A 15,634-nucleotide genomic window follows, 5' to 3' on the forward strand; every position below is an offset into this window, starting at 1 on the left:
GGCTGAGCATTAGAGCCGAAGAAGGGATGTCAACGGAGAAGCTGTTCTGGTCCCAATATCTGGGATCCGAACATCTGGTGACCTTCAGCGACCAGCTAAAGCAGCTGGTCGAGCTGCATAGTTTGGCTGAACTGGCCATGAAGGACCTGATAGTCCGGTTGTGGCCTGCCGATCGTACACCTGACAGTTATTTCGGACTTGTGCAGCGGCTTGTGAGTGCCTGTCCACGGTTCGAAGCCGTGAAGCGGTCGGTCTCCATTGAAGGTGCGCGTATGGCTTTTGCTCGCGTGAAGACGCACGGGGCAAGCTAGATGCCAAGAAGCTGATGACCGAGGGACCGTCGGAGGGCAAGGAGCATCGTCGACCCAAGCATTATTTTGAAGGTGTCCTGGAGGGATCCCGCCTTGCGGCGGCGCAATGTTCGAAGGATATTATATTCCCATAAGAACATGTGTATTATCTTGCCCTATAATATGGAACAAAGATGTTATGTAGTATAATGTTTATGATTTTAAATTTTACCTCCTGTGCGGCCGTTTATTTAATCTGAGGGATGACCAGTCGTCGGCTTCTGCCCCCATGTAGATAGTATGGGGGTGTTCAGGATAAACCTAAACACTCTTTACTCCACATTCTGGTCCTTAAAGGAGGTGTTTAGCATGATGAACAAGGCAATCAGACTATGCGGCCTTTACCGCCCCCACTTAGCCATAAGAGTTTGACAATTGATAAAGTTGGCAAAGCCCCTGGTATTCGGAAGGCCAAATTAGGGGCGCTATACACGCCTAATCGGGGAAACCGATTCTTCGCGAGAAGCGGGAAAAATCTCTAACGATTTGGAACCTCTTGAATAGCTGACCGGCTCTCGCCGCATCATGACAGTCAGTTTTTGGCTTTCTCTACTGAGGTGCTCGTCCGGAAGAACCGGGACACAATCGTAGTAGTTCTCCCTTTACTACCCTAGCCGATATAGCGGAACGTAAGGTAGTAAGCATAGGAGCCGGGCAACCCAACTATTGACCAAAGCCATGATTCAGAGCCGATGCATATAATGCTATAAGTTCGGGGTGCCGAACTGTACTGTAAAAGTGTTCGGACTTTTATTGCCGTGATGCGGGTTGTAATTAAGCCCCTGGCGGATTAGTACGTATCATGATGTACGTGTGCAAGGAATAATAGACATCGAGGTGAGGAAACGGGGAAAAATGAAGTAGTGGGCTGACGCCATCGTTTATTCACTGTTGTGATGTAATTAGTACGTCAAGGTGTACTTTGTACAAATAACGCGATAAGCAAGCAATGCTATTGAAAAATGTCGTAACCAAGGGCGAGCTGCATACGGATATGTAAAACAAGTATGGTAATTGTTTATTAGAAACCACCTGGGGTCCCTTGTACGCCAAAGCTCGTTGCCTCCTTGGTGTGTTCTGCAAGCGGGTCGTCCGTATGGACCTTGAAAAAGAGAAGAAAACCCCGTAAAAAAGAAAAAGCAGAAGCGTGTGAATCCCAGGGTCTATCAATCCGTACTGTGGATCGCGAGTGAGTTGAGCCTCCATCCGTACCCATGGGTGCGTAGCGTATGTGCTCGCGGTACGAATACCATTGCCTCGTATGGGCTTGGGCGGAGGCCGAATTTTACTAGTTTGACCCGTGACGAGCCGAGCTGTCCTGCTGTAGTATAGTTCGGACCTTCTTAGTGGTGTCCAGGGGCTCGGTAGCTGGATTATAGTGCTGCTTGAGAAGGCCACTCTGTACTTTTGCTGCTAGGGCGGCGGTGTGCTCCTCTGTACGGAGGGAGCGCTCCGTATTTCCGTTTACCATAATGACGCCATGTGGACCGGGCATCTTCAGCTTAAGATAAGCATAATGAGGCACCGCGTTGAATCTAGAGAATGCGGTTCGCCCGAGCAGAGCGTGATAGCCGCTGCGGAATGGGACGATATCGAAGATTAGTTCTTTGCTTCGGAAGTTATCCGGGGAGCCGAATATTACTTCTAGCGTTATTGAGCCCGTACAGCGGGCCTCTACGCCTGGAATGACTCCTTTGAAGGTGGTCTTTGTTGATTTGATTCGCGAGGGGTCAATTCCCATCTTCCGCACTATGTCTTGATAGAGCAGGTTGAGGCTGCTACCACCGTCCATTAGGAATCGAGTTAGGTGGAACCCGTCAATAATTGGGTCAAGAACTAGTGCGGATGAACCGCCGTGGCGGACACTAGTTGAGTGGTCTCATCGATCGAAGGTGATCAGGGATGACGACCATGGATTCAATTTTGGGGCGACTGGCTCTACCACGTAGATGTCCCTGAGTGCGCGTTTGCACTCCCTTTTGGGGATATGTGTAATGTATATCATATTCACCGTTTTGACTTGGGGGGGATTTCTTTTGCCCCTCGCTGTTTGGCTGCCGAGGCTCTTCGTCGCTCTGTGATTCCCCTTCATTGCCTCTGCCATTTGCTTTGCTGGCTAGTTTGAAGACTCGGCAATATCTATTGGTATGGTTGGCCGGTTTGTCTGGGGTGCCATGAATTTGGCAAGGACGATCAAGTATGTGGTCCAAGCTGGATTGTTTTCTGTTGCTCCTTTTATAGGGCTTCTTTCGCTGGCCGGACTTGGAGCCACTAAATCCGACATGAACTGTTGTGTCATCGGTGTTAGCGCCGTTGCTTTAGAATTTGTTTCTATTGCGCTGGAGCTTGCTGGTGCTGTTCTTGGCCTCAGAGGGGCTTGTTTCGTTGGCCGTATTGTTACTACGGGCCATCGAACTGTCCTCTCCCACACAAAAGCGGGTCATGAGTGCCGTTAGGGCTGCCATGGACTTCGGCTTTTCTTGGCCGAGGTGGCATGCTAGCCATTCGTCACGAATGCTGTGTTTGAAGAATGCTAAGGCCTCGGCGTCCGGACAGTCAACAGTCTGGTTCTTTTTGGTTAGGAACCTAGTCCAGAATTTTCTGGCTGATTCTCTAGGTTGTTGAACTATGTGGCTTAAGTCATCGGCGTCTGGTGGCCGGACATAAGTTCCTTGGAAGTTGTCTAGAAAGCTTCTTCCAAGTCCTCCCAGCTGCCGATAGAATTTTCAGGCAGGCTGTTAAGCCAGTGCCGAGCTGGACCTTTGAGCTTTAGTGGAAGGTATTTAATGGCATGGAGATCATCTCCTCGAGCCATGTGGATGTGGAGGATGAAATCCTCGATCCACACTGTGGGATCGGTTGTGCCGTCGTATGATTCAATGTTGACGGGCTTGAACCCCTCGGGAATTCATGGTCCAGTACTTCATCTGTGAAGCAGAGAGGGTGTGCGGCGCCTCTATATCGGGCCAAGTCGTGGCATAGCTCTGATGGAATCTACTACCTCTTGAGCACTGCGTTGGTTTTCCCTTGAAGAGGAAAGGGTGATGCAGCAAAGTGGCGTAAGTATTTCCCTCAGTTTTTGAGAACCAAGGTATCAATCCAGTAGGAGGCCACACACAAGTCCCTCGCACCTACACAAACAAATAAATCCTCGCAACCAACGCAATAAAGGGTTGTCAATCCCTTCACGGTAACTTACGAGAGTGAGAACTGATAGATATGATAAGATAATATTTTTGGTATTTTTATGATAAAGATGCAAAATAAAATAAAAGCAAAATAAAAGGCAATGGAAATAGCTTGTTGTTGGAAGATTAATATGATGGAAATAGACCCGGGGGCCATAGGTTTCACTAGTGGCTTCTCTCATGAGCATAAGTATTATGGTGGGTGAACAAATTACTGTTGAGCAATTGACAGAATTGAGCATAGTTATGATAATATCTATGTATGATCATGTATATAGGCATCACGTCCGAGACAAGTGGACCGACTCCTGCCTGCATCTACTACTATTACTCCACACATCGACCGCTATCTAGCATGCATCTAGAGTATTAAGTTCATAAGAACAGAGTAACGCTTTAAGCAAGATGACATGATGTAGAGGTATAAAATCATGCAATATGATATAAACCCCATCTTGTTATCCTCAATGGCAACAATACAATACGTGCCTTGCTACCCCTACTGCCACTGGGAATGGACACCGCAAAATTGAACCCAAAGCTAAGCACTTCTCCCATTGCAAGAAAGATCAATCTAGTAGGCCAAACCAAACTGATGATTCGAAGAGACTTGCAAAGATAACCAATCATACATAAAAGAATTCATAGAAGATCAATCTAGTAGGCCAAACCAAACTGATAATTCAAAGAGACTTGCAAAGATAACCAATCATACATAAAAGAATTCAGAGAAGATTCAAATATTGTTCATAGATAAACTTGATCATAAACCCACAATTCATCGGTCTCAACAAACACACCACAAAAGAAGATTATATCGAATAGATCTCCACGAGAGAGGGGGAGAACATTGTATTGAGATCCAAAAAGAGAGAAGAAGCCATCTAGCTGATAACTATGGACCCGAAGGTCTGAGGTAAACTACTCACACATCATCGGAGAGGCTATGGTGTTGATGTAGAAGCCCTCCGTGATTGATGCCCCCTCCGGCGGAGCTTCGGAAAAGGCCCCAAGATGGGATCTCACGGGTACAGAAGGTTGCGGCGGTGGAATTAGGTTTTTGGCTCCGGATCTGGTAGTTTGAGGGTACGTAGGTATATATAGGAGGAAAAAGTACGTCAGTGGAGCAACGTGGGGCCATGAGGGTGGAGGGTGCGCCCTGGGGGGGGGGGGGTAGGCGCGCCCCCTACCTCGTGCCTTCCTGGTTGATGTCTTGACATAGGGTCCAAGTCCTCTGGATCACGTTCGCTCCAAAAATCACGTTCCCGAAGGTTTCATTTCGTTTGGACTCAGTTTGATATTCTTTTTCTGCGAAACTCCGTAATAGGCAAAAAAACAACAATTCTGGGCTGGGCCTCCGGTTAATAGATTAGTCCCAAAAATAATATAAAAGTGTATAATAAAGCCCATTAATGTCCAAAACAAAATATAATATAGCATGGAACAATAAAAAATTATAGATATGCTGGAGACGTATCAAGCATCCCCAAGCTTAATTCCTGCTCATCCTCGGGTAGGTAAATGATAAAAACAGAATTTTTGATGTGGAATGCTACTTGGCATAATTTCAATGTAATTCTTCTTAATTGTGGTATGAATATTCAGATTCGAAAGATTCAAGATAAAAGTTCATATTGACATAAAAGTAATAATACTTCAAGCATACTAACTAAGCAATTATATCCTCTCAAAATAACATGGCCAAAGAAAGTTCATCCCTACAAAATCATATAGTTTGGTCATGCTCCATTCTCGTCACACAAGAATGCTCTCACCATGCACAACCCCGATGACAAGCCAAGCAATTGTTTCATACTTTAGTAATCTCAAACTTTTTCAACCTTCACGCAATACATGAGCGTGAGCCATGGATATAGCACTATGGGTGGAATAGAATATAATGATGGGGGTTATGTGGAGAAGACAAAAAAGGAGAAAGTCTCACATCAACGCGGCTAATCAATGAGCTATGGAGATGCCCATCGATTGATGTTAATGCAAGGAGTAGGGATTGCCATGCAATGGCTGCACTAGAGCTATAAATGTATGAAAGCTCAAAAGAAACTAAGTCTGTGTGCATCCAACTTGCTTGCTCACGAAGACCTAGGCATTTGAGGAAGCCCATTGTTGGAATATACAAGCCAAGTTCTATAATGAAAAATTTCCACTAGTATATGAAAGTGACAAAACAAGAGACTCTCTATCATGAAGATTATGGTGCTACTTTGAAGCACAAGTGTGGTAAAAGGATAGTAACATTGTCCCTTCTCTCTTTTTCTCTCATTTTTTGGGCCTTCTTCTCTTTTTTTATGGCCTTTCTCTTCTTTTTTTAATTTTTTTCTCACTTGGGACAATTCTCTAAAAATGATGATCATCACACTTCTATCTATTTACAACTCAATGATTACAACTCGATACTAGAACAAAGTATGACTCTATATGAATGCCTCCGACGGTGTACCGGGATATGGAATGAATCAAGAGTGACATGTATGAAAGAATTATGAATGGTGGCTTTGCCACAAATACTATGTCAACTACATGATCATGCAAAGCAATATGACAATGATGAACGTGTCATGATAAACGGAACGGTGGAAAGTTGCTTGGCAATATATCTCGAAATGGCTATGGAAATGCCATAATAGGTAGGTATGGTGGCTGTTTTGAGGAAGATATAAGGAGGTATATGTGTGAAAGAGCGTATCATATCACGGGGTTTGGATGCACCGGCAAAGTTTGCACCAACTCTCAATGTGAGAAAGGGCAATGCACAGTACCAAAGAGGCTAGCGATGAATGAAGGGTAAGAGTGTGTATAATCCATGGACTCAACATTAGTCATAAAGAACTCACATACTTATTGCAAAAATCTACAAGTCAACAAAAACCAAGAACTACGCGCATGCTCCTAGGGGGATAGATTGGTAGGAAAAGACCATCGCTCGTCCCCGACCGCCACTCATAAGGAGGACAATCAAAGAACACCTCATGTTTCAAATTTGTTACATAACATTTACCATACGTGCATGCTACGGGACTTGCAAACTTCAACACAAGTATTTCTCAAATTCACGACTACTCAACTAGCACAACTTTAATATCACCACCTCCATATCTCAAAACAATCATCAAGCATCAAACTTCTCTTAGTATTCAACACACTCATAAGAAAGTTTTTACTAGTCTTGAATACCTAGCATATTAGGATTAAGCAAATTAACATGCTGTTTAAGACTCTCAAAATAATATAAGTGAACCATCATGAGTGGAAAAATGAGATGCTTGTAATCTTCAATCAATATCATTTGAACAAGTATATTGCTAGCCCTTGTGCACCTCATATTGATCCTTTGCATCCTACCCTAGATGAAGATATTGACATGATTCGCAATCTTAGAACTATTGAGCTCATCATTAGAGGATTGCCCAAAAATTTGATTGCTAGTTTGCCTACTCTTAATTGTGCCTATACTATATGGAAATTTCTTGAGGAACGATTTCCCGATTATTCCTTAAAAAACTTGGATGAAATTCTCCATAAATCTATTTCCTTGAGTAAGATGAACTCTAGTGATCCTAGTTTTGGTGATTGTCTATTTGATCTTACCAATCTCAAGCGTGCTAAAGGAGATGTTGGAATCATTATATCCGAAGCTATAAGAATTCATAAAGGTGACCACTTTGATGATCATTTATCTAATGAATTACCCTCTCTAGGAAATGATGAGTCACAAGATCATGGTGAACATGGATACTATGATGATGATGATGATGATGATGATAGTGACTTCGATCTTGATGATGCAATGAGACATTTTGGTCTTACGGCAAATCTTCGGGGATATGTGTCAGGAGGAAAGGAATGGGTTCTTGATAGTGGATGTACTAATCATATGACCGGAGATGAAGAGATGTTCCGTGAGCTTGCTGAAAATGACGGCCCTCGAAAATATGTCACCTTTGGTGATAATTCAAAGGGTAAGGTGGTTGGCCTTGGTAAGGTGGCCATCTCACATGATAGTTCCATTCAAAATGTCATGCTCGTTGAATCTCTCGGCTACAACTTACTTTCAGTATCTAGACTTGCTGATTTCGGTTTGAATGTCCTATTTACCGAGGTAGATTGCCAAGTATTTCGTCGAGACAATCATAAAATGGTCTTTACCGGTATGCGTAGAGGTGATCTTTACATTGTCGATTTCTCTAAAAAGGCACAACCTAAAACTTGCTTTATTGCTAAATCCTCAAAAGGTTGGTTGTGGCATAGACGACTAGGTCACGTTGGCATGAGAAACCTTGACAAGCTTATTAAAGGAAATCATATCCTTGGAGTTAACGATGTCATATTTGATAAGGATAGACTTTGTAGTGCTTGTCAAGCAGGTAAACAGGTTGGAGGAAGGCATCCCGTGAAGAACATCATGACCACAAGGAGGCCACTCGAGCTACTTCATATGGATCTTTTTGGTCCCAACGCCTACAAGAGTCTCGGTGGAAATTCTTTTGGTCTAGTTATAGTTGATGATTTTTCAAGATTTACGTGGGTGTTCTTTCTTAATGACAAGTCGCAGGTCCAGAAGATCTTCAAAAACTTTGCTAGGAAGGCCCAAAATCAGTTTGACGTGAAGATCAAGAAGGTTCGGAGTGACAACGGAACGGAGTTCAAGAACGCAAATGTGGACACCTTTCTTGACGAAGAAGGGATTTCACACGAGTTCTCGGCTACGTACACACCTCAACAAAATGTAGTTGTTGAGAGGAAAAATCGGACGCTCATTGAAATGGCAAGAACGATGCTTGATGAATACAAGACGCCGAAGCACTTTTGGGCAGAAGCGGTTGAGACAGCTTGTCATGCAACAAATCGCTTGTATCTTCACAAGCTACTTGGCAAGACGGCATACGAGCTCCTCACTGGTTGAAGAGACGGTAGATGTGAAGTTTGATGAATCTAATGGCTCGCAAGTAGAGCAATTGCCAATCGATGTAGGAGACAAAGACCCTTCAGAAGCAATCCAAGACTTGTCTATTGGAAAAATTCGTCCAACGGAGTTGAAGGAGAGTACCTCGTCCGTCCAAGTGGAAGCTTCTACTTCACGACAAGGTGAACCAGGAATTGATATGGAAGCATCCACAAGTGGGACACACCAAGATGAAGAAGACAAGGAAATGCATCAAGACGAACATCAACAACCTCCTTCTCCACCACGACAAGAGAATGACAACGTCAACAATGAAGAAGGCCAAGAAGAAGAACAAGATGAAGAAGATGTTCGACGAAGACCCAAGCAAAAGCTCTCACGAGTTCGAGCAAGAATTGCCAAAGATCATCCCGTCGAGCAAATCTTCAATGATATACAAACCGGGAGAATCACTCGCTCAAAAACTTGTTTAGCTAACTTTTGTGAAAACTATTCATTCATCTCTAGCATTGAACCTATGAAGGTTGAAGAAGCATTGGAATATCCGGATTGGATAAACGCTATGCATGAAGAGCTACACAACTTTGAGAGAAACCAAGTTTGGACATTTGTTGAGAAGCCCGACAACAACCACAACATGATTGGTACCAAATGGGTGTTTCGCAACAAGCAAGATGAAGATGGACAAGTGGTTCGCAACAAAGCACGTCTCGTCGCCCAAGGGTACACACAAGTCGAAGGTATTGGACTATGGTGAGACATATGCTCCCGTTGCTAGACTTGAGTCCATTCGCATCTTACTTGCCTATGCTAATCACCATAATATCACCTTGTACCAAATGGACATTAAAAGTGCTTTTCTAAATGGTGAAATAGAGGAGGAAGTTTATGTCAAACAACCTCCCGGCTTTATCAATCCTAAGAAACCAAATCATGTTTACAAACTTCACAAAGCTCTTTATGGTCTTAAACAAGCTCCTAGAGCATGGTATAAATGCTTGACCAAGTTCCTTATTGCAAGTGGTTTTGAAATTGGTAAAATTGATTCTACTCTTTTTACTAAAAGGGTTAATGGAGAACTATTTGTATGCCAAATTTATGTTGATGATATCATATTTGGTTCAACTAACCCTCTCTTTAGTGAAAAGTTTGGAAAGCTAATGTCAGAGAAGTTTGAGATGTCTATGATGAGTGAACTCAAATTCTTTCTCGGTTTTCAAATCAAGCAACCTAAGGAAGGTACATTTGTCTCTCAAACAAAGTACACCAAGGACTTATTCAAGAAGTTCAATATGCAAGAAAGCAAAGGTATGCCTACACCCATGCCTACTAGTGGACATCTTGATTTGACCAAAGATGGTGAACCGGTTGATCAAAAGGTTTATCTCTCTATGATTGGTTCTTTGTTATACCTATGTGCTTCACGCCCCGACATTATGCTAAGTGTGTGCATGTGTGCACGTTATCAAGCTGCTCCTAAAGAATGTCATCTTAAGGCCGTGAAAAGGATAGTGAGATACTTAATTCATACACCAAACTTTGGCATTTGGTATCCTAAGAGGTCTTCTTTTGATCTTGTTGGCTATTCCGACTCGGATTATGCCGGAGACAAGGTTGATAGAAAGTCCACTTCGGGTACTTGTCAATTTCTTGGTAGATCTCTTGTGTCTTGGTCTTCCAAGAAACAAAACTCGGTATCCTTATCCACCGCCGAAGCGGAATACATTGCCGCTGGTTCATGTTGTGCTCAATTACTTTGGATGACCCAAACTCTTAAAGATTATGGGATCTATGTGAAACATGTTCCACTGCTTTGTGACAATGAAAGTGCTATCAAAATTGGTCATAATCCTGTACAACATTCTCGAACTAAGCATATTGAAGTTCGTCATCATTTCATTCGAGGTCATGTTGCTAAGGGTGACATTGATCTTAAGCATGTTCGCACCGATAAGCAATTAGCGGATATATTTACTAAACCTCTTGATGAGAAAGTATTTTGCAGGTTGAGAGGTGAATTGAACATTATTGATGCTTTGAACTTGGAGTAGGAACTCCATTGGATACATGCAAGACATGAGCTTATGACTAATCCATGATATATCTCTTATGATGACTATCTTATGTCTTGGATATATTTGTACCTTGCATGTTGTCTAACCCATGTAGGTGCTTGGTTGAATCTAATTCCATGAGATTGCGACTCACTCACATCTTGAGCAATCTCTACATCACCAAGTCTCTACACAATGGTGGTTGAAGACAAGGAAGCACAAAACCATTCAAACATATCCTTTGACAAATTCTATGTTGAGCTTCATGATTGTCATTTTTGGATACACAAGTGCTCTTCCTTGCAAGAACTAACCCATGTAGGTAGATGAACTCAAACTCCAAGTGCTGCTCCCAACTCTTGATGAGCTACATCAACCTTGAGCACCCACACAAGTTCAACTACATGAGCAAGAACCACACCACCACCCAAGGTATGTTATTCCATCTTAGAGAAGCTTTACTCCAAGACATGAGTCAAAGCAACTCAACAAGATGTGAATAGATCAAGATGCTTAAACGAAAAATGGTAACCCCATTTTGAGCTTAAACGATCAGTATGACCTATGATCAAGTGCTCTCACTTGACTCCTAAGTCAATATACTCTAACATAGGTGACTATGTCATCACCCAACTCTAGATGAAGTTCTCTTGTGTTCTTTTATGTGTTATTGCATTTGTCTCATGCATGTTTATTTTCTTTCTCTTTTTCAAAAAAAAACTTCATCTAGATCTTTCAGTTTCTTCTCTTTTCTTTTTGATTTTGTTCTGCATTTTCTGCATTCAATTCCTTGCAAATCCTTCAGATAATTCATTGCAAATCTTTGTGAGATCCTACATGTTTAGTGAGCTGAGGTGACAAGTGTTTTTCTTTGTGTGAACTCGGTTTCACCGACTTGTAATTTTCGGTCCGACCGAATCTTTTCGGTACCACCGAAACATGCCACTCGGTGCCACCGACTTCGCAACAGGAAAAACAGTTTGCCACTTGTTCTATATTTCTTCTGATCCAGCTCTACTCAATGAATCTTGTCCTCTACAAGCATCACAGTTTTATCCATTGCTTTGTGTTGAGTCTCAAGGACCAAACCTATACGACGGATTCCAGAAAGCCCTTCTTGGAAATTGATGTCAAAGGGGGAGAGAGAGATCACATCAAAGCTCAAGGGGGAGAGAAAGTCTCAAGGACCAAACCTACAAGAGAGAAAGTATTAAGGGGGAGAAAGAGATTTCCAGGGGAGAGAATACTCAAGGATCCCAGATGTCCCAGATGCTTGATGTTCAAGAGGAGAGATGTCACATGTCTTTTTGGGGGAAAGACATGTTCATATGTGCTTATTTGCATTAAGTTCTATCCATTTGTATCTTTCAGCTCTGATTTTCTGTTCCCTATCTTCTCCCAATATCCCATGTAAGATTCAGGGGGAGCAAGACACCTAAGGGAAAGAAATCAGTCAAATTCATTGCATATCTTTACTCTTGGGGACATGTTGAATCCAATTGGTACCTTGTCCTCACTCTCTACATGTCATCCCAGTCTTGGTTCTCTTGTGGCTTCTTTAGTTTGCTCTGGCTAGTGGAGGTACCTGTGTTATCTAACCTTGTTTGTGCAGGTTCATTCCATCCTAAGCCAGCTAAAGACTACAAGGTAAGTGTATGCATCAAAATCATGAGTATGAGGAATTCTTGCTTATGTACATACTGTTTGCAAGAAGGACTCATGAGCATGAAGGTATTTTCCTTGATAATCTTTTGCTCTGATGCATATGGCCAAGATACATGTAACACATTGCCTACTCTGTCATGGTTATGCTCTCGCATGCCTCTATATTTCACATTTACATGAGTGCATACATGTAGGGGGAGCCTATGCTTGTTACATGTCCTTCCAAAGCTTTACTTGCTGTTCTTTATATCTTTATCTAAATCTTTGATGTATGTTGCCATCAATTACCAAAAAGGGGGAGATTGAAAGCACAAGTGCTCCCTAGGTGGTTTTGGTAATTAATGACAACATATCTCTTGTTGGACTAACGTTTCTATCTAGTATGTTTCAGATAAGTTCAACAATGGAGTGGCATGGACTAAAGGTTGTGGGAAGTTCTCCAAAATGCTAAGGACAAAGGATTGGCTAAAGCTTAAAGCTCAAGACTTCATTTTACATTTTAGTGATCCAAGATCACATTGAGTCCATAGGAAAAGCCAATACTATCAAGGAGGGATGAGGTGTTGCTTAATGAGCCTCTTGCTCAAGTGCTTAATGATATGCTCCAAAATCCTCAGCTACTTTCCCACTTCCACATATGACCTAAACCCAAAGCCAAACTCGGACCTACGATTATTTCTATCCGGCGCCACCGAGTTTCACTTGTCATAGCCACTGCCAGAAACCCTAATCAGTTCGGTCTCACCGATGGGATCTCGGTCTCACCGAGATGGGCTTGCAAACTCTCTGTTACCTGTTGCAATATTTTCGGTCCCACCGAGATATGCAATTGGCCCCACCGAGTTTGCTTGGCCAACTCTCTGTTTCGCCTATTACCCAAATCGGTCCCACCGAGTTTGAGTAATCAGTCAAACCGAGTTTTGGATTTACCCTAACCCTAGCACATCGGTCCCACCGAGTTGATCCAGTCGGTCCCATCGAAAACTCTAACGGTCACTAGGTTTACTATTTCGGTCCGACCAAGTTTGTTGATTCAGTCCCACCAAGATTGGTAAATTGTGTGTAACGGTTGGATTTTGTGTGGAGGCTATATATACCCCTCCACCTCCTCTTCATTCAGAGAGAGAGAGCCATCAGACTAAGCCTACACTTCCAGCATCCTATTTCTGAGAGAGAACTACCTACTCATGTGTTGAGGCCAAGATATTCCATTCCTACCATATGAATCTTGATCTCTAGCCTTCCCAAGTTGCTTTCCACTCAAATCTTATTTCCACCAAATCCAAATCCTGTGAGAGAGAGTTGAGTGTTGGGGAGACTATCATTTGAAGCACAAGAGCAAGGAGTTCATCATCAACACACCATTTGTTACTTCTTGGAGAGTGGTGTCTCCTAGATTGGCTAGGTGTCACTTGGGAGCCTCTGACAAGATTGTGGAGTTGAACCAAGGAGTTTGTAAGGGCAAGGAGATCGCCTACTTCATGAAGATCTACCGCTAGTGAGGCAAGTCCTTCATGGGCAATGGCCATGGTGGGATAGACAAGGTTGCTTCTTCGTGGACCCTTCGTGGGTGGAGCCCTCCATGGACTCGCGCAACCGTTACCCTTCGTGGGTTGAAGTCTCCATCAATGTGGATGTAGGATAGCACCACCTATCTGAACCACGGGAAAAACATCCGTGTCTCCAATTGCGTTTGAATTCTCCAAACCCTTCCCTTTACATCCTTGCAAGTTGCATGCTTTACTTTCCACTGCCTATATACTCTTTGCATGCTTGCTTGATATGTATTATGAATGTTGAAAGTGTGCCTAAACTCCACTTAAACCGAAAAAGCTTAAAAACTGCAACTTTAGCATTGTCTAATCCCCCCCTCTAGACACATCTACTTCAAGGTCCTACACATCCCCATCCTAGGAAATTGGAGTGTCCTCGATCTCAAGCTCAAGAACGTACGTGACTCCAGCATGTGTCCACCGGATCACATCTAGTATGAACTCAACACTCACAACACTGACCAACAACCTCGCAGCCCCTTGCGCGCGAGTGAAAGGCATGTCCACCTTTTCTGTCTTGCCAATCATAGAACCCAAGCTCCAGGCAATCAGAAAGTGCTTAATCAGTTTTGGTGGTGCACCAAAGAAACGTACCCACACCTTCTCCAAAGGTGTACCCTCTGGTTCATCCTGCTTCCACTCATCAAAAGCAATAATAGTGTTGGTACTTGGAACCCTGCATAAACCCCACTTAAGAAAATGCATCTGATCCTCTTTAGTGGGGAAATCCACCTTATAAGCCTGTCCCTCTAGTTTTTCCGGATGCCACTGATAATTACCCGGTACCAGGTCATGCAGCTGCCTCACAATCTGAGCTTCGGTCAGCTGCCCATTAGTAACCCGGACCACTGCAGGGAAAGATCTCTCAACCACCTGCGGAAGGGGATCCACCTCCGGTGTCTCAGAGAACATCAACTCCTTGCACCACACACCAGAAATGTTGATGCCGGGTTTAGGACCGGATAGGAGTGGGCAATCCCCGGTCACATGCTATGATCTGAGGCAATAATCGCAAAGCTCATTAGTACACTCTGCCACAAAGTGACCCGGTTCGCCACATCTATAGCAAGGCAACTTCTTCTTTTTAATTGCCCACTTCGAAAGTTTTTCGCCCTCCGGTTTGTCTGAGTTCTTGCCCGGTCCACCATCACTAATCTTAGCAGCCTCAGTGGCCGCCGGAATAGAAACTACTGCCAGGGCCCTGACTGTTTCTATAGCCACAGTGGGAAGAGTCGGTGAATCTGCCACCGCTGAATCTGCGGGATCCATCACTGCCCCCGGGGGCACGTGAGCCGTGTCCGCCGGCGGGGGTAGCGGTGGAGGTTGGCGCGGTGGAGGTGGGCGCCTCCCACCCCCTCTCCCGCGGCGAAAACCCCCCGGTGACGGTCAGTACACTACAAAAAAAGACACATCCATGACATTTTGGGCCGAACGAAATTTTTTCTTGTCATACATATGACACTTCTATGACGATAATTGTGACAAAACCCGATATCATCATAGACGTGGTGGGCTCCTACTTCTACGATAAAAAATCATGACAGAAAATGGGATTTTCGTCCTGGGCGGGCCGGAGACGCAGCTGCATGACATTCTTTGGGCCGTCCATGATGAAAAAACCATGGTAGAAGCGAGGGGGAGGAAAATTTCGGGGAGTTCCCGGTTACGGTGGGAGGTCGGGGGCCGAGCGATGCGCGTTTCTCTCATACACGTACGCGCGTGTGTGCGAGGCGTTGACTCTAACTGAACCAGAGCGAGGCGTTGGGCTCTAACTGAACCCGAGTGATTGCACTGCAGGCTACGCGTTACTGAACCCGAGCGATCGATCGATGGCTGTTAACTGAACCCGATCGAGCGATTCCTTCGCTACTGCTGCTAACTGAAGCCGATCGATGGGATG

The sequence above is a fragment of the Triticum urartu genome, chromosome 2 (assembly GCF_003073215.2).
Source record: "Triticum urartu cultivar G1812 chromosome 2, Tu2.1, whole genome shotgun sequence".
In the NCBI taxonomy this organism is placed as follows: Eukaryota; Viridiplantae; Streptophyta; class Magnoliopsida; order Poales; family Poaceae; genus Triticum; species Triticum urartu.